This window comes from Monodelphis domestica, chromosome 2 (genome assembly GCF_027887165.1).
Source record: "Monodelphis domestica isolate mMonDom1 chromosome 2, mMonDom1.pri, whole genome shotgun sequence".
Classification (NCBI taxonomy): Eukaryota; Metazoa; Chordata; class Mammalia; order Didelphimorphia; family Didelphidae; genus Monodelphis; species Monodelphis domestica.
Window position 1 is genome coordinate 487486288 of NC_077228.1, and position 18399 is coordinate 487504686.

Genomic DNA, 18399 nt, shown 5'->3' on the forward strand with positions numbered 1-18399 from the left:
CAGCCACATCCCACTGCAACTGATTAGGGGCGAGGGCCCGGAATGCCAGCACCGCGGGACCCTCCTCCTTAGCCGATCCCGCCTCTCTGTACACTCAAGAAAGAGAGAGAGAGGCTGTGCTTTCTGGAGCCCTGGAAGTGTGGAGTCCCTCCCTCTTTTCCAGGTGTGGGGGGGCGGGGGGGGGCTTTGCTGAGGGCTCGGGCTCAGGCTCAGGCCCAGAGTGCCAGGGTTCTGCGTGGCTCCGGGCCTTGCAGCCTCAGATCCATACACTGGTCCCACTGTCTGCCCTTTCCTTGCTTTCTTACGCTCGATCACACCCCGTTTCACTCACCTGAAGGGCAAAGTGTGTTCCTCACTGGTTTCTGGGTGCCAGGGATGGCTTTTCTAGATGCTAGAGAGATGTTTATATCCTTTGTCCTGGATGGAATTAGAAAGTGGTCTACGGCCTGTCTGATCCAGTCTCTTTGCATGGGAGCATCCTTTAGAAGAATTTAAAGAGCACCCCCCCCCCCCCGCCATGTTTCAGTCCATTTTATAGAATAACATGTTCAAACTTTTTTTCTTTTTCATTTTTTTTGTCTCCGGTTAACACGGAGAGTTAGACTAATAGACTGGAAAAGTCATCAGAGTTAGAATACCTTGTTCAATTAGATCATTTTACAGATTGGGAAAGTGGAGCCCAGAAAGATTAAGCCACTATCCCCTACTTCATGCAGGTAGTAAGTGGGAGAACTGGAATTCAGACCCGGATATTCTAGTGTTCTTTTTATTATATACTACATGAAAGGAAACCTCTGCCCAGTGATAGGTTGGGACTTGTCAGAAGTTTCACAACTAATTAGCTCCAGTTAGAACTGAAACATGCCCTCCTGATTAAGGTCTTCTTTCCACTGCCATTCAGAATTATCTTACCCTGAAGAGATTCTTTAAGACCTTGATTTTTCCTACCAGGGCCAATCAAAAATTAACTTTAGCGGGCAGCTCAGTGGATTGTGAACCAGACTATAGGAGACCTGGGTTCAAATTTGGCCTCAGACACTTTTTAGTTTTTCCAGGCCAGGTAAGTCACTTAACCCTGATTGCCTACCAAGGTTGGTCAGCTTTTTCCCAGTTTCAAGTGCCCAGAGGGCAAATTCAAGCTGTCTGTGAGCCCCCTGTGCACTTGTGCCATGGCTTCACCAAAGAGCCCTTACTACTATTCTGCCTTGGAACCAATATACAGTATTGATTCTAAGATGGAAAGTAAGGGTTTATTTTTTAAATAACCTTAAAATCCTAGTTATTGTGACACTACACTGCCATGATGTTAAAATGCAATTATTAATTTTATTTTAATGGAAATAATTTAATGCTCAGGGAGTCCTGGGCAATAAACACATTTGGAAACAAAGGCCTGAGCAATGTGAATTTCAAGCGGGGCCCCAGGATCAACACTGACCCTTTCCTAGGAGGAAAGTAGGAAGGAGATACCACCCAACTCTAAAAATTCCATGCTATAGTGGAAGAATACAGCCATTCTCATGAGTTCAGATTTGGAAATTATTAGCAAGAATTGCAAGACTGATCAAAGAAGAGATTAAATAATATGCAGTGTAGGCCTATGGCCATTCTTCAGCTATCTAAAATGCCACGCAACAAGTTTAAGTTGGTATAACCACAAGATTGCTACACTTGCATAAGAGGATGAGACAGCAGGATAATTTGAAAAAATAGGAACTAGCCTTAATGATTCTCTTTTCTCTTCATGTGTTGTTTGAGGTATAGGCTGCTTTCAGTACTTAGGAGGAGAAAGGACATTTTTGCAAATTCCATTTTCTTTTCTCAGACAGGAAATTCCAGATATACTAATGGATTTTGTTCTGAAAGTTATCCTGAAATTTGGCTGTTTGAATGCTTGGTGCACTCTTCTTGCTCATTAAACAAATATTTATTACTCTTTGGAAAAGTACTCTGCCCCAAGACACCGAACTTGGAATGGAGGAGGGAAGGGATTTCAAATAGTTTTCAAGAGAGTTAGTTGCCCACTAGGAGTCTATAATACATTCAGAAAATATCTTTTGATAATCTATTAAATCTGGTTTAAACAATAGTGTCCCCTTCAAAAAAACAGGCAAAAATAATAATTTATGAAAATTTGTGCTAATAAAATAGGAGAGTGTGTTTGCCTAGAAAAGTGTACTGAGTCTGGAGAAATAGGACATTTTGGTTCAAATCCAGGCACTAGTGCATTCTTGGGCAAGCCAACTCAGCTTCCTATTGGCAAAATGATCTTATATTTGCATCATTCCAATTTGACCTCATTATTTTGTCTAATATGTTAATTCCTAGAACATCAAAATTCTCCAGAATACATACCAAAGCCAACTCCCTCTGGATTTCCCACCTTCTTCAGTTATCAACACTGTCTACTATGAGTGAGCCAGAGTTGGAAGACTTTCCAATCTCTTATTGGTCAAAATCTTTTCTCCATATTTTAGCTTCACTGTCCCCATCTTGTGCATAAGTAATAACAGTACCTGAGGGGCAGTTAGGTAGCACAGCAAATAGAGTACTGGGTCTGGACTGGCTAGGACCTTGGTTCAAGTGTGGCCTGAGACACTTCTGAACTATGGAACCCTAGGCAAATCACTTAACCCCTACTGTCTAGCCCTTATAGCTCTTCTGTCTTGGAATTAAAACTGACCGAAGGTAAGTGTTTAAAATAATAATAATGATAATAATAATAATAATAGTACTGACATTTTTATAAACCATTAAGATTTACAAAGAAGAGAGAGCTTCTACTCTCCAGGAACTCCTAGTCTAATGGAGAACTCAAGCTCAACAGTTCGTGCACACAGAATGTAATGAATGCAATTGCATTGTTAACAGTATCATAGGCTTTTAAAGGTTGTAATAAAGAAGCCATAGTTTGGAACAGTATTTTTACATACAAATTGCTACTTTGTGGAGAAACTATGGTGTCTGATTCAAATAGAAACTCCTACACTATCCCTTCAGGGAAGGAGAGGGAGCTTATTGACTTAGAAAAACCACATATTCACATTATTTATTTTTGTTTGACTCATTAAATACTCCCCAATTCAATTTTAATCTGGCTCCTGTGGCTGTGCAGTTTTGCTTCTATCAGTGGTGAATTTGAAACCTGATCAAGAGTATTTACGTTAATGTAACTAGAATTAATTTCTCTAGCCTCAGTTTTCTCATCTGTAAAAATGGTTGAACCTCTGAGGTTCACCCATTCTATCTCAACAAATATGATTCTATGATCTTTTATGGTTCCAAATCTATGAAACGATGAAGTGTGTTTTGATTTCATAAATGTCTTTAAATTAGGACAGCATTTGTATGCAGGTGGACCTTTCTTACTCCATTCAATATCGATAGTAGAAACAAAATCAGGCCATGTACCTAAAAATTAGGCTAGCTCAGTCGGGGAGGGGGGGGGGGAGGAGAGAGACAGAGACAGAGACAGAGATTGATTTGATTCAATTCAGGATACATTTGTTGAGCCCTCCTTTTTCAGGACATGGTACTAAGTTTAGGTGACAGACCCCCTTCTCCCATGAATCTTACTAGGAAATATGACTGACACACAAGAGATAATAGTAAAGTTGCTAGAACTATGAAGTGATACGACCATTCTGGAGAGGAATATGGAATCATAGCTAAAGGGCCAGAAAACTATGCATACTCCGACCTGGCAATACCATCACTGACTGGGTCTGTGTCCCAAAGAGGTAATGGATAAGGGGAAAGGACCTACTTGTACAAAAATATTTTAGCAGCTCTTTTTGTAAAGGTGAAGAATTGGAAACTGAGAAGGTGCCCATCAGTTGGAGAATGGCTGAACAAGATGTGGTATGTGGTTGTAAAGGAAAGCCACTTTACCATAAGAAATAATGAACAGGATGAGTTCAGAAAAACCTGGAGTTATATGAATTGATGCAAAGTGACAAAGTGAAGTGGGCAGATCCAGGAGAGAGTGAATAATACAGTAACAAAAATATTGTACAATGATCAACTGTGAAGGACTAAACTATTATCAGAGAAACACGGTTTCAAAGATTTGCAAAGGACTCATGCTTTTTAAGAAACCCACTATCCACAACCATTAGGATCTGATTGCAGATCAAAACATACCATCCTTCATTTTATTTCCTTCATGAGTTTTTTTATTGAATATGTGATATATTTCTTCAGTCACACTGTGGGAAATATGGAAATATGTATTATATGAAAGCACTAATATAACTATCAGATCAGTTACTGCCTGGGGGAAGGAGAGGAAAGGAGGAAGAGAATCTGAGTCTCAAAATAGCAAGAAACAATGATCAAAAGTTGTTTCTACATGTGATTAAAAAAATAAAATTCAACTAAAGAAAGAGATGACAGTAAAGCAATACTATGAAATCAGGGTATCATACAGGTAAACACAAAGTGCTATGTAATGTTTAAGGGGGAAAGTTATAGCCTAGAGCAAAGTGCTTGGCTGACTGGGGAAAGGAATTAAAAACTCAGTGTCCCCTGACCCAGATTAAAGTGGAATTAAGAAATGTTTACCAAAGTAAATAAAAATATAACACAGCACAGATAATATGAATTTATTGTTTGCTAAATCAATATGAAGCTCACTGGGATCTGATTTTATTTGAACTTGACACCACTGAGGAATCCAGAAAGGCTTCTTGGAGAGGGTGACATTTAAATTGAGTTTTGGGGGCAGAAATTGAATAGGTGAGAGGAGAGAGATTCCAGGTATGGAAAACAGCATAAGAAAAGGTATATAAGTGATAAGTCATAGCATGTGTTTGAGGAACAAAAAGTAGTCCAGTTTGGTGGGAAGCAGTAAAGAAAAGGGACAGTTGGGCATGATGCCCAAGACAGATATAGGATACTTCTCTTCAAAACAAACTTAAACATCTTCGATATAATGACTGAACTGGTTAAGAGTTGGTTTTAATCTTTAACCTGTGAGTCTTTGTGTTGACTTCTCATTTTTTTGTTTCTATTTCCTGGTAGAAATTGTGAGTTGGAATGCTTAATGAGTCAGTTAGCATTTAATTAGGTGCCTACTGTTTGCCAGACATTGTTCACACCCACAGAGGCAACAAAATGTTAAATAGTCTAGTTGAATTATCTCCAACTTCTATACCTGTGAAAGTGAAAGAAAGTGGAAGGCAAAACATACTTTTTTTGGTTTCAAATTCCTTTAAGTAATGGACTATTGTTGTGCCATAAGAAATGAGGACTGTGAAGAATACATATACATGAAAAGACTTAGTTGAACTGATGCTAGTCATACATGATGAATACAGTAATATAAATGGAAAGAAAAAGGACATTTGAATGATGAATAAATTTTAGTGACCAAACTGAGTCTTCAAGAAGAGATGGATCATCCTTCCTCTCTTCAGAGGTGGAAGATAAGGGGTGCAGAATGTTGCATATGCTCTCACATTCAGTTGTTATGTTTTGTCAAATCACTTACTTTTCTGGGGATGACTGGATAGTGAAGGGAGGAAGGAGTTATAGGAATTCATATACATATACATCTGTGGGTATATATCTCTATCGATATTAACGTGAAGATGAAATGTCAGTTAAAAAGAATCCAAAATTTACAAGTCCTTTACAGAGAGTCCAGCTGTTGAGAATATTATAAAAGAATCAAGTTTCTGTTTCAGAGTTAGACTAGATGATCTGTGGTATTCCTTTCTACTTTAAAAATGAGTCTATAGAGAATTGGTTTCTCATTTCTCCTCTGTACTAATGAACGGTGTGACTTTTTCCATAGTATTTGACTTCTCTATGAACATTGAAGGGGTTTTCTCTTAGGGTCACCTCAAGATCTGACATTCTCTGATACAAAGAGGTAAAGGGAAGGTGAAAATCCACCTTCAGGATAAAAGTAAGAGGCTCAGAAAACCTGCTATTTTCCTGATGGGAGCACCAGTGCAATCCTACAGTGCTTCCTGACTTTTCTGAAGGTTTGGAAATCATAAGAGGAAATTGTCTTGGAATATCTTTTTTTTTAATCCATTGACCAGTCAAAACTCTTCAGTTGTCTAAACTTTGTATGTTTTATGCCTAAAGTTGTCATGCTGCATCCACTGTTGGTGAATATCAGCCTGAACAATAATAAAGATTTTTTGGATCATATTTTTATCCAAACTCTTAGTCATCCACTGACTGATTTATTAAAGACTTGCCCTTCTTTCTTCATTCCCTGGGTATGTCTGTTCTAATCCTCACAATGTTAACAGCCTTTTTAGGATGCCTTAGCATATAGACTGGAGTGATAATTGCTAACCAACAGTACTTTAAGGTTTAGAAGGGCAACTAGGTGGTGCAGTGGATAGAGCACAGGGGCCTGGAGTCAAGAAGATCTGAGTTAAAATTTGACCCCAGACTTTTCCTAGCTGTGTGACCTTCAGCAAGTCACTGAACCCCATTTGTCTCAGTTTCCTCATATGTAAAATGAGATGGATAAGGAAATGCCAAGCTACTCCTGTATCTTTGCTGTGATGTTTGAAATGATCTGGAGGCTCTATTTTTAATTTTAAAATATTAGTTTATTTAAAATAGACCTCTCGGACTTATGAGAAAGAACACTATCCACATTCAGAAGAAGAACTATGGAAGTAGAAACACAGAAGAAAAACAACTGCTTGATCACATGGGTCAATGGGGATATGATTGGGGATGTAGACTCTAAATGATCACCCTAGGGCAAATATCAATAATATGGAAATAGGTCTTGATCAATGACACATGTAAGTGGAATTGTGCATTAGCTACTGGAGAGGGTTGGGGGAGGGAAGGGAAAGAACATGAATCTTGTAACCATGGAAAAATATTCTAAATTAACTAAATAAAATCCCCCTCAATAATAAAATAGACCTCTCACTCCAATCTAACTAGCCACAGGCTCCCTCTAGTCTGGAACAGACTCCATAGAATTTGCAGCTGGGTGAGAAGCCCAGTAGGCAAGCAGAGAGTCAGGGCAAGCTTGAACATCTGTGTAATAGCCCCCGGGGGGGTGGGACAGTACTGGGACCAGAGTTCCCCAGGTAAGGATGAGGGAAAAAAGAATAAAGGAATACAAAGGTGGAAATTATAAGGACCTTGCCTGTAGGTAAGGACAAGGAAAAAGATAAGAATCAAAGGATAACACAGTGTGGAGTCAGAATGGTTTCCACTTTGCTGATGGCTTGCTACTAACAACTTTTAAAGGTATAGATAACAAAGAATGAAAGCATTCCTTTGAGATGGGTCCTCTGGAAAGTGCCGAGACAGTTTTTGGGAAAGGGCTGAGACAGTCCTTGGGAAAGTGCAACAAGAATGGTAGATATGACACCTGGTGCAGGATAAGGATTCCAGGAATTAGGGTGAGAGAATATTTCCAAGAAATGTGGATAGGTACTTGGGGTAAGATTATGATTCAGGTACCATCCAAGGTTCATGGAACGATCAACAACAGTATGTCTCTTCCAGCAGTTGACATGTATTACTATAAGAGGCCTAAAGAAGGGGAGGGAGAGGGCACTTGGGCTGGTTCTCAGACAGACTCTGAGTTTTGACCTCTTGACAGAGGGCACTCAGATCTTCATCTTAGATGGGCTCCAAGTTATCAACCTCTGACACATCTGGGTCAATATTTCCAAAAGAGAGAAAAAGGAACTTCTTGTTGCACAAGCCAATATATACGCCTTCTGACATCATCATCATCATCATCATCATCATCTAGTTCCTCCTCTGGACATTCAAAGAGATTTCTCATTGGAGTCCAAGAGACTTCCTTTCAGGAAATGTGCCTGGGATGGGTGGGTGATCTTCCTGACAGAGACCAAGACACTCTCTTCCTCCCCAAGTCATGACTACCTTGTGCATATACTCTCTTCCCAGCATGGAGTCTGCCTAGCTTATTTCATCACCTAAACAAGTTCTAATTTACAGCAAAATAGGGAGCAGGTCTTTAGCCTCCCAGGTTTTTACATCTAGACAAAAGATGGGAGGACCCAGCCCATTTTCATACCCTGGAAAATAGACAGTTTTATAGTTTTAAAAATCAAATGATTCTTGGGGACAAAGGGAGAACTATTTCTCAAAAAAAAATCCCGGTTCCATACTGATTTTCCCCATTGCCAAGAAAACCCAAATGATGGTTAGGAAGAGTCAGACTTGACTGAAACGACTGAACAACAACACAATTTTACAAAATGGTTACATATGCTATCTCATTTGATTTGATCTCTTTTCATTCTTATGACAACTCAGGTAGGTACTATTATTATTCTCCTTTTATAGATGGGGAAACTGAGGTTGATAGATATTAAGTGACTTCTCTAGGGTCATACTACTGTTAAGTATTTCAGGCAAGATTCATTGTCAGATCTTCCTTCCTTCAGGTCCAGTGCTCCTTCTATGCTATTTAGCTGGACAAAATACTAAATACTTGTGAAGAGGAAGGGTACTGATTTTCTTTCACATATAGTAATGGTTCCTACTTCCTTTGTGCTCAGAGACTAGTCATGCAATCAGGAATAGGTGAACCTCAATAAAAACACTGTCATTGCCATTTCATATGCTGAAGAGAGTGTTAGTCAAGGGAATATAATATGTTTGCTCTGCAACCATTTTTTTTGCCTCTGAGTCCCTCTGGCAGAGCCAAAAATTCAGCAAACTCAATTTGGACCTAGGCCTCTTTCTGTTTTCATACACAGTACCAATTGTGATCTTCAGAGATGGGAAACAACCTAACCATCTCTTAACCCATATAACTTTACTCCCAAGATCTCTGTAACTATAGCCTACATTAAGATATGGTTCAGTACTCATGCAGTCAATCTACCATGCCCTAGCCATGCCATCTTTGAGTCAGGATTCATTAAAATGTTGGTCCTAGCATTTAATTTTGGGTCATGTTGTACTTGGCACCCTTCATGACTAATTTACAAAATTTCACAAGCTATACCAGTGAGGAAAGTAAAAAAATGATGGATAATATGGTCCACCAATTTTAGAAAAAGAGAATAGTCACATACATGAATATTGCTTTATCCTTGTGGGCAGCTGGATGGCTCAGTGAATTGGCAGCTAGATTTAGAGATAGGAGGTCTTGGATTCAAATGGGACTTCAGACATTTCTGAGATGTGTGACCCTGGGCAGGTCACTGAAACCCCATTGCCTATCCCTTACCACTCTTCTACCTTGGAACCAATACACAGTGTTGGTTCTAAGATGGGAGGTAAGGGTTTGAAAAAATATTGCTGTATCCTTTTGGTTTGTTTGGTAAGGTGTTTTTTTTTTCAGTTTACCTCTTGAATCTTATTACTTTTATTTAATTTTCATAAAGATTTATGGTGTTTTTGCATGAAATTTTTTAGTGTGACTAGAGATATGATCAAATGTGATGACTATTTTCTTAAAAATGTGTAAGTAGCAATTATAAAAAGTATGGAGGGAAAACCCTATGGCTCAGGGAATAGAGAGCTAGGCATGGGTTCAAATGTGACCTCAGACACTTCCTAGCTGTTTAACCCTGGGAAATTCATTACTTAACCCCAGTTGCCCATCCTGACAATTCTGCCTTGGAACCTATAAAAAAACAAAGAGTAAATATACTTTAAAAATTTTATTGATGTCTTTTATTTTTATATTGCTAGAATTTCTCTCAATATTTCTCTTCCTTCCATATCCAAGAGAGCTCTCCATTAGAACACATTTTTTTAAAAGAATAAAAGGAAAAAAATCAACAAATGATCGATACACTTGAGAAAATCTGACAATTTATATAGTGTTCCACATCCATAGACTCTTCCCTATACCTCTGCAAAGGAATTGGGGAACAGGTCTTGTTTTTCTTTTTGTTTTTTGTTATTCTGCAATATTAATTTTGAAGCCAACAAGCACTTACTAAGTTAAGTGACTAGCACTGTGCTTTCCTATTTTTCTTTTTTTATTTACATTGTTGTACTTATGTGTATATGTTCTGGACTCTCTTTCTTTCTACATCAGCTTATCAGGAACTTTTCCATGCTTCTCTATATTAAACATATTATTTGTTTCTTAGAACATGGTACAATTTTATTATACTCATTGCACAATTTATTTAGTCATTCTCTAATCAGCAGGGATCTCTTTTGTTTCCACTTTTTTGCTACACAAAAAAAGGGCTGCTATAAATATTTTGTTGTATATAAAATCATCCTTTTAATGAATGACTCCTTTGGGTAGATGCCTAGGAATCTTTGGGTTGAAGGGTATGGAAATTTTAGTCATTTTATTTGAATAATTATAAGCTGCTTTCCCGAATGGTGTACCAATTCAAAATTTCAGCAGTAATGGAATAGCTTATGTATCCTTCTATACAGAACCTTTCTGAGACTGATTATTCTCATCTTTTGTTATCTTTGCCAATTTACTGGGTGTTAGGTGAAACCTCAGGGTTGTTTTGATTTGCATTTCTCCTAAAATTAGTAATTTGGAGGATTTTTTAATACAGTTGTTAAGTTTGTAGTTCTTTTGAGAACTTTATTCATATCCTTTGCCCTCTTATCTACTGTGGATACCGGCTTTTGTATTATATGCTTGTTAACTGTCTGTATATCTTGGGTATCTAACCTTTATCTGAGAAATTCGATATGAAGATTTTTTCCTCATGCTATTTTTTTTTAAACCCTTACCTTTCGTCTTGGAGTCAATACTGTGTATTGGCTCCAGGGCAGAAGAGTGGTAAGGGTTAGGCAATGGGGGTTAAGTGACTTGCCCAGGGTCACACAGCTGGTAAGTGTCTGAGGCCAGATTTGAACCTAGGACCTCCTGTCTCTAGGCCTGGCTCTCAATCCACTGAGCCACCCAGCTTCCCCCCCCCCCCATGCTATTTTAATGCACCTATAAAATTAATATAGAAGATGTCCTGATAGTAGCAAAATGCTTTATTTCTTTTTTCCCTTTTCCTAGACCAGCCAGATCTGTATTATATTTGTATAGGGAAGAAACTCCTTTTGGCAGTCCATATTAGCATCTGTTCTGGACCAATATAAATATAATCTTAGAGTGTTGCTTGAGGTACTAAAACAGTAAGGGATTTGTTAAAGGTCACATAAGCCAACATGTGTCAGAGGCAGGACTCGAAGCTAGTAACTCACTCCTGACTGAGTTCTGCTTTCTGCCCACTTCACAATATTGCTTTCAATTTCTTACTCCCTTTCTCTCTCCCTCCCTCCCTCCTTCCTTCCAATAAAAAACATAATTAAGTTTGATCCATCAATACCACTTCTGGGTTTGTACCCCAAAGAGATAATAAGGAAAAAGACTTGTACAAGAATATTCATAGCTGCACTCTTTGTGGTGGCCAAAAATTGGAAAATGAGGGGATGCCCATCAATTGGGGAACAGCTGAACAAATTGTGGTATCTGTCGGTGATGGAATACTATTGTGCTCAAAGGAATAATAAAGTGGAGGAATTCCATGGAGACTGGAACAACCTCCAGGAAGTGATGCAGAGCGAGAGGAGCAGAACCAGGAAAACATTGTACACAGAGACTGATATACTGTGGTACAATTGAAAGAAATGGACTTCTCCATTAGTGTCAATGCAGTGTCCCTGAACAATCTGCAGGGATCTAAAAAACACTATCCACAAGCAGAAGATAAACTGTGGGAGTAAAAATACCGATGAAAAGCAACTGCTTGACCACAGGGGTTGAGGGGATATGACTGAGGAGAGACTCTAAATGAACACCCTAATGAAAATACCAACAACATGGAAATGGGTTCCAGTCAAGAACACATGTGATACCCAGTGGAATCATGCGTTGGCTATGGGAGAGGTGGTGGGAGGGGGGGGAAGGAAAAGAAAATGATTTTTGTTTCCAATGAATAATGTTTGGAAATGACCAAATAAAATAATGTTTAAAAAAAACATAATTAAGAGAAACTATTGTAAAAACACTATAGAGCATATTTCAAAGTCCAGAATCAATCTAACTACTGACTTTTTTGATTATCCATTCCATTACTTTTCTCTCTTACTTGAATGTTTTTTAACCCTTACCTTCTGACTTAATATCAATTCTAAGATAGAAGAAAGGCATGGGCTAGGTCTTTGGAATTAAGTTACTTGCCCAGGAATCACTCCAGTAGGAAGTATCTGAGACTAGGTTTGAACCCAGGTTCCCCTGTCTCAAGGTCTGGTGCTCTCTCCACTGTGCTTCTTAGATTCCCCCTTTACTTGTAATAATGATGGAATATGAAATGACATTTTGAATTGGAGGGACAGGGAACTGAGCTCTGTTTGCTGTTGTTTGTTCATTTGTCTTCTCCAGTGGTTGGCTACATAGTGTACAAGAATCAGAAGAGTCACCTGTGGCCCAAATTCTTGCCACCATTGGGCATTTTGCCAGTCTTTGGGTGACCTGACCTGTATCAGTGCCCCTCAGTATAATGGATTTGAATTAGGGCAGGGTTAGGTAATCTGCTAATGCCCACTGATCCTGCTTACTTTGTTGTAGAAGTCATAACTCCAGAATAATGACCTCAAGCAAGTCTTTTGAGTTTATTCTCTAGGCTTTAGTTTCATCATCTGTAAAATGAGGTAACTGGACCCTTCATTCATTTTGTCTATAATACTAGGGTAGAACATTGAGGTCTGAATGGTTCCCCATAGTATCCTTAGGTTTGGCCCTTTCCCCATCCCTCACCCGCATAGGATCTTCCTCTACCCTTGTGTTTTGGAAAGATCTGGAACATTTAAGCTTCACTAAGATTTAAGAATACAAATTGAGGTACAGAACAACTAGATAAGATGAGGTATGAGTATTGAACTTTAACAATATACCTGATAGCCTTTTCCTGTGTCGAAAAGACAAATAACCTTTTTTCTACATAGCTGGCTCTAAAGAGAAAAATGATAACTACCCACTTTCTGGGGACATTTGTGAAGTTAGACTGTAAGTTTCTTGAGAGCAAAGACTGATTTTTCTTTCTCTTTCTTGGCTTTCCCAGTGCTTAATCCAGGGGTTGACATAGCAGGTTTTTAATAAATGGTAGTTGATTGATGGAAATTAATCCCCCACAGACAGGAAAAAGAGAGGAAACTACATATTAAAATGCTCTCCTCTGGGTACCAAACCTTCCTATCTCCTTTCCAGTGTCCATAGGATGGTGGATTTGAAGTTCAAAGGGATCTCAGAGGCCATCTAGTCTCAACCTTTTGGTTTTGGTTTACAGATAAAGAAAGGCATTGATGGTTAAGTGACTAACATGGCAGATGCCTGCTCTATTTTCCTTATCACAACCTCCTGAGAAAGTCCCTGTTCCCAGCATTCCCCCTCATCAGAACATACTTGCCCTTGAGCCCCTTCCTCCCACCTTCTCTTCTCTCCTTACCTGCCCCCTTTACTGCCCTGTGTTGACTTTAGCAAATTAAGTTCAAGTCAGCAAACATTTACATAGCACTTATGAGGTGTGAGATTGTGGTTAAGTTCTGAATATACTAAATAAGGTAGAAACTGCTTTGTAATTGCTTCTTTTCCCCAAATTACCAGGAACTTCTTAATTGTACACCTCCTAGCCTTTGCTCAGACTTCTTCCTTTCCATAGGCTCTGCAGCATTTGTAACTACTGGGATACAGGAGTTCTCCTCCTAACCTTTTGTCTTCACTATAGTCTCCTTTGCTAGATCATCATCCATCTCACTCTTTCTATGGGTGTCTTCCCCACCCCAGACTCTGCCTATGATTTTCTCTAGCCCTTTATCTCTGGCTCTGTGTCTATTTGATTCTGTCTCTCCCTGTCTCCGTCTCTCATTCCTTGGGCTCAAATATCATATCTATCCAGATGCCACCCTTGTCTCTGTCTCTTTCTCCTTCTATCTCTTTCTCTTGTCTCATAGTTTCAGTGATCATCTTTATCCAGATGATTTCCAGACATATATGCTGCTCTTGTCTCTCTTGAGCTCCCGTCCCAAGTCACCACATGCCTTTGGACATCTCAAACTGGATTTCCCATAGACATCTCAAACTCAATGTATCTAAAACAGACCTCGTTATTTTTTCCCTTACTCTCTCCGCTCCTGAACTTTCCCATTTCTGTCAAAAGCAGCACTTTCCTTCCAGTCTCCCAGGTTTATGCAAGCAGAGTCATCTTTATCTCTTCTTCCTCCCTCACCTTTCCCTCATTCTTGGTCACTAAGTGCCGTAGGTTCTCTTTTTATATCATAAAACATTCTCTCAGATCTCTCCTTTTTCTCCATTGAAAAGATTGCTAGCCTGCTTGGGTCAGTCTTTTATCATATCTTACCAGGACTTGGGCAATAACCTTTTAATTGGCATCACTGCCTCCCTCTCTCTCTTTAAACCATCCTACGCACAACTGCCAGTGATATCCTAAGGCTCAAGTATAATCATCACATTGTCCTGATTAGTAAATACTAGTAACTCCCTGTTGGGGCAGTTGGGTAGTATAGTGGATAGAGTGCCAGTCCTGGATTCAAGAAGACTCATCTTACTGAGTTCAAATCCAGTCTCAGACACTTACTAGCTCTGTGACCCTGGGCAAATCACTTAACCCTGTTTACCTCAGTTTCCTCATCTGTAAAACAAGCTGAGGAAGGAAATGGAAAACCACTCAAGTTTTTTTGCCAAGAAAACTCCAAATGGGGTCACAAAGAATCGGACACAACAAAAATAACTGAACAACAGCTCCCTGTAATCAGCAGGATCAGATATAAACTCCTCTCTTGGACATTTCCTATCCAAACCAATAAACATTATTAAGCACCTGCCATGTTCCAGGTACCTTGCTAAGTGCTGGGGATACAATAAATAAAAAAAGAGTCCCTGTCCATAAGGAGCTGGCAGTCTAAAGCCTTTTACCTTTAAAGCACTTTACAGAGAGGTCCACCCTAGACTTCCACCTTATTAATATTGTTCCTTTTCCTTCATACACTTCCTGGGCTCAGCCAAACTAGTCCTCCTGTTTGTTATATACTACAATATACCTTCTGTCTCCATGAATTTACTACAACAAAATTGTTCCCCTTGCCTGGAAAGCATTTCTGCCTCATCTTGTCTTTTTGTAATCCATGGTTTCCTTCAAAGCTTGTCTCATGGCATCTCTTCCATGGGGTCTTTCCTGATCTCTCCATCTAATAATATTCCCTTGCCAAAAAAAATATTGTGTTAATTTTGTATAAGCTGATTTTGTGCCTGCCTCTCTTCCAATAATAGACTCATTTCCTTAAGAGAAGGCATTACTTAATTTTGGCCTTTGCATCTTCAGTGCTTGACACATAGTAGGTATTTGTTGTGTGATTGATTATATACGATTTTGCTGTACTTGTAATTTCAGATTCTTGTACATTTCAGTGACATGGCTCCTTCCTATGGTATAGGTTCTTGTATGGAGGGAAGCCATTTTCTTTTTCTTTTGTGACCTATTTCAGCCTTTCAGTCCTCTAGGTTTACTTCTAAAATGTAAAGATGCTTCACATCATAGTTTACATTAGCTTTATGGTAGGCTACTTTTTATATCTTGACTTTTTTCTTTTTTCCCAAAGCAATTTCACTTTCTTGATATGATAAACAATTCTTCCTTTGCCTTTATTTTAAAAAACCACTTTTCAACTTAACAGTTGGATCATTGCCCTGTTTGCCTCAGTTTCTTCATCTGTAAAATAAGCAGATTTTTATCTTTTAAATAGCAGAATAGACTTTTGATACAGAATAGAGAGAAAATAGATCATTTTATCCTTTATATAAAAGAATTGATAGAAAACAGACTTCTTATCCTTGAGCTAGCAGAACACCTGTTAAATTTCAGAGGCAACCAGATTTTATCAAGTGGGCCATATGATCAAAAAGTCATTGTACAACCTACATGAATTTCCACTTCATCAGCTTCTTGAAAAAGAATGTCTTTTCTTTTTTTCTCTTCAAAGATATTTTATTTTCCTAACTACATGTAATAACAATTTTTAACATGTTTTCCAAAATTATAAAATCCAAATTGTCTCCCTCTATCCCTTCCTTCTCCCTTCTCAAAGATGGTAAGCAATTTGTTCTGGGTTATACATGTAGGATCTTGCAACACATTTCTACAGTGGTTATTGTTGTAAGAGATCAAAATAAAACTGTAAGTAAAGAAATGTGAAGGAGATTCTGCATCCAGCTTCCAGGGTTCTTTCTTCTGGAGGTGGATAACAAGGAATGTCTTTTCCTAAAGCCAGGTGAACTCAAATGTTGGCCAGAGTTTGATCAGATGGACAAAAAAAGGCGTTACCAGCCTTATAGTTCACATGTGAGGGCTAAACTTAAAAAAAAGTTCCAAAAAGCTTGTATACCTGATTTTGTGGAAGGTGTTTAAAGAAGGGATCCTGAAGCCTCAGTTAAATCCTGAACCTGCTTTTGGCTTCACTTTTCTCATCAATATAATTGGGGTAATATTGGCTGAGCAACGATCCCTTTATAATTCTCTATAAAGCAAGGATTATTAATCTGGGTTCCCTAGATAGATTTCAGGGACTCTGTGAATTTGGATGGGGAAAAAATTCTATATTTATTTTTACTAACCTCTAATTGAAATTTAACATTTCCTCCCTTTAAAAAAAACTTCAAAACCTTTACCTTCTGTTTTAGAATCAATAGTATGTATTGGTTCCAAGGCAGAAGAGCAGTAAGGACTAAGCAATGGTGCTTAAATGACTTGCCCAGGGTCATACAACTAGAAAGTATCTGAGGTCAGATTTGAACCCAGGTCATCCAAACTCCAGGTCTGTAGCTCTCTATTTACTGGGCCACTGAGGTGCCCCATGGGTACATTTTTGGAGAAGAGATTTGAAGACATGTGAGGCAGCTGCAAAATACCTTTTTGTGATTCAAATAAGGTGACCATCAGGTATTCCCAAAGGCTTCTGAATTGCTGCTCTGTATTTTATTTCCCTCTGTGCTCTTTCTCCCACAAGGGAGAAAATCAATCAACAAACATTTATTAAATGTGTATGGTTTGCCAGGCTCTGTGTTGGGGCATCATGGTACAGTGGATAGTGTTCTGGTCTTGAGTTCAAATCCAGTCCAAGACACTAGTTGTGTGACCCTGGACAAGGCACTTTAGTTTCCTCGTCTGTAATATGGGAGTAATAAAACACCTACCTCTCAGGGTCCATTTTAAGTATCAAATAGAAAAAAGAATTATAAAGCACTGAGACTGGCACCTGGGAAATGCTATATAAGTGGTAGCTGTTGTGGTTATTATTACTATTATTATCATTAGGTGCCAGGGATACAAAGATGAGAATAAATCAGACCCATCTTCAGAAAGCTGATGTGCAAATAGGGAGACAAAAGCATTTGTAATTATATACACAAGACAGTTTTTAAGAGGGGAAACTACTAGCAGGTAAGGTAAGGAGGGAAGTCCTCATATGGAAGGTGGAATTGCAGTTGAATCTTGAAAAAAGGGAAGGAAAAAGGAAAAAAAACAATTACACAGCATTGACTGTGACAGACACTTTATAAACATTTTCACATTTGTAAATTATATTATTATCCCCATTTTACAGTTAAGGAAACTGAGGCAAACAGATTTTATGGATTTGTCTAGGGCCACACAACTAGTAAGAGCCTGAAGCTAGATTTAAGCTCAGGTATCTCCAACTTCATGCCCTGTAGCAGCCCTAAATGATCAGAAGGATAGGGAAAGGTATAGGGACTACACCTGTACATTTATTGATATAATAAACTTCTGGAAAAAGAACCCTTTCTGCCGATTCAAATCAGCACTTTTACCATCACATTGGGGGTCAGAAAGTGGTCTTGAACACTAAGAGTTCAAGTGACTTACCCAGGATCAAACAGCCAATAGTGGTCAGAGGGTGGTATTTGAACCCCAGTTTCACTGACTCAGAAGCCAGGTCTCTGCTGCCATCTTACTTGTTCTGAAGGTGACTAGAGATTTTAAGAGAGGGAGAGGAGGTCAGAATGCATTCCAGGTGTGAGGAAAATGCAAAGCAAAAATATGAAGCTGGGATATGGAGTGCTATGTTAAGATACAGTGAGTAGGTCACAGGGTTTGCAACAGAGAACATGGTGGAAAAATGCCAAAAAGGGAAACTGAGGCCAGTGGTCAGGAGTAGATGGAAACAAAGCAGAGAATTAGAAGGGCAAGAAAGACTTTTTTCCCTAATAAAGAGGAAATAGTTTCCTCTTGCTATAATGAAGATGGAATTGGCAGCAGAAAAATATAATTTGACAAAACAGACTTGGGGATGTTAGAATTAAGGATAAATTATAGCAAATTGGAGAAAATTTCAGAAAGATCTAAGGGAAAGGAAAACAAATAAGAAGAGCTAAGGTAAATTAAATCTTCCTAACCAAAGAAGGAAACAAGGAAA

The 18399-nt window shown here is 38.7% G+C and overlaps 1 protein-coding gene across 1 annotated transcript in view; it reads left to right on the forward strand.

Annotated features, from left to right (window-relative positions):
- The window catches only part of SLC22A15 (solute carrier family 22 member 15), a 97742-nt gene that overhangs the window by 417 nt on the left and 78926 nt on the right, over positions 1-18399 (forward strand). The gene's annotated exons all lie outside the window — the stretch shown is intronic.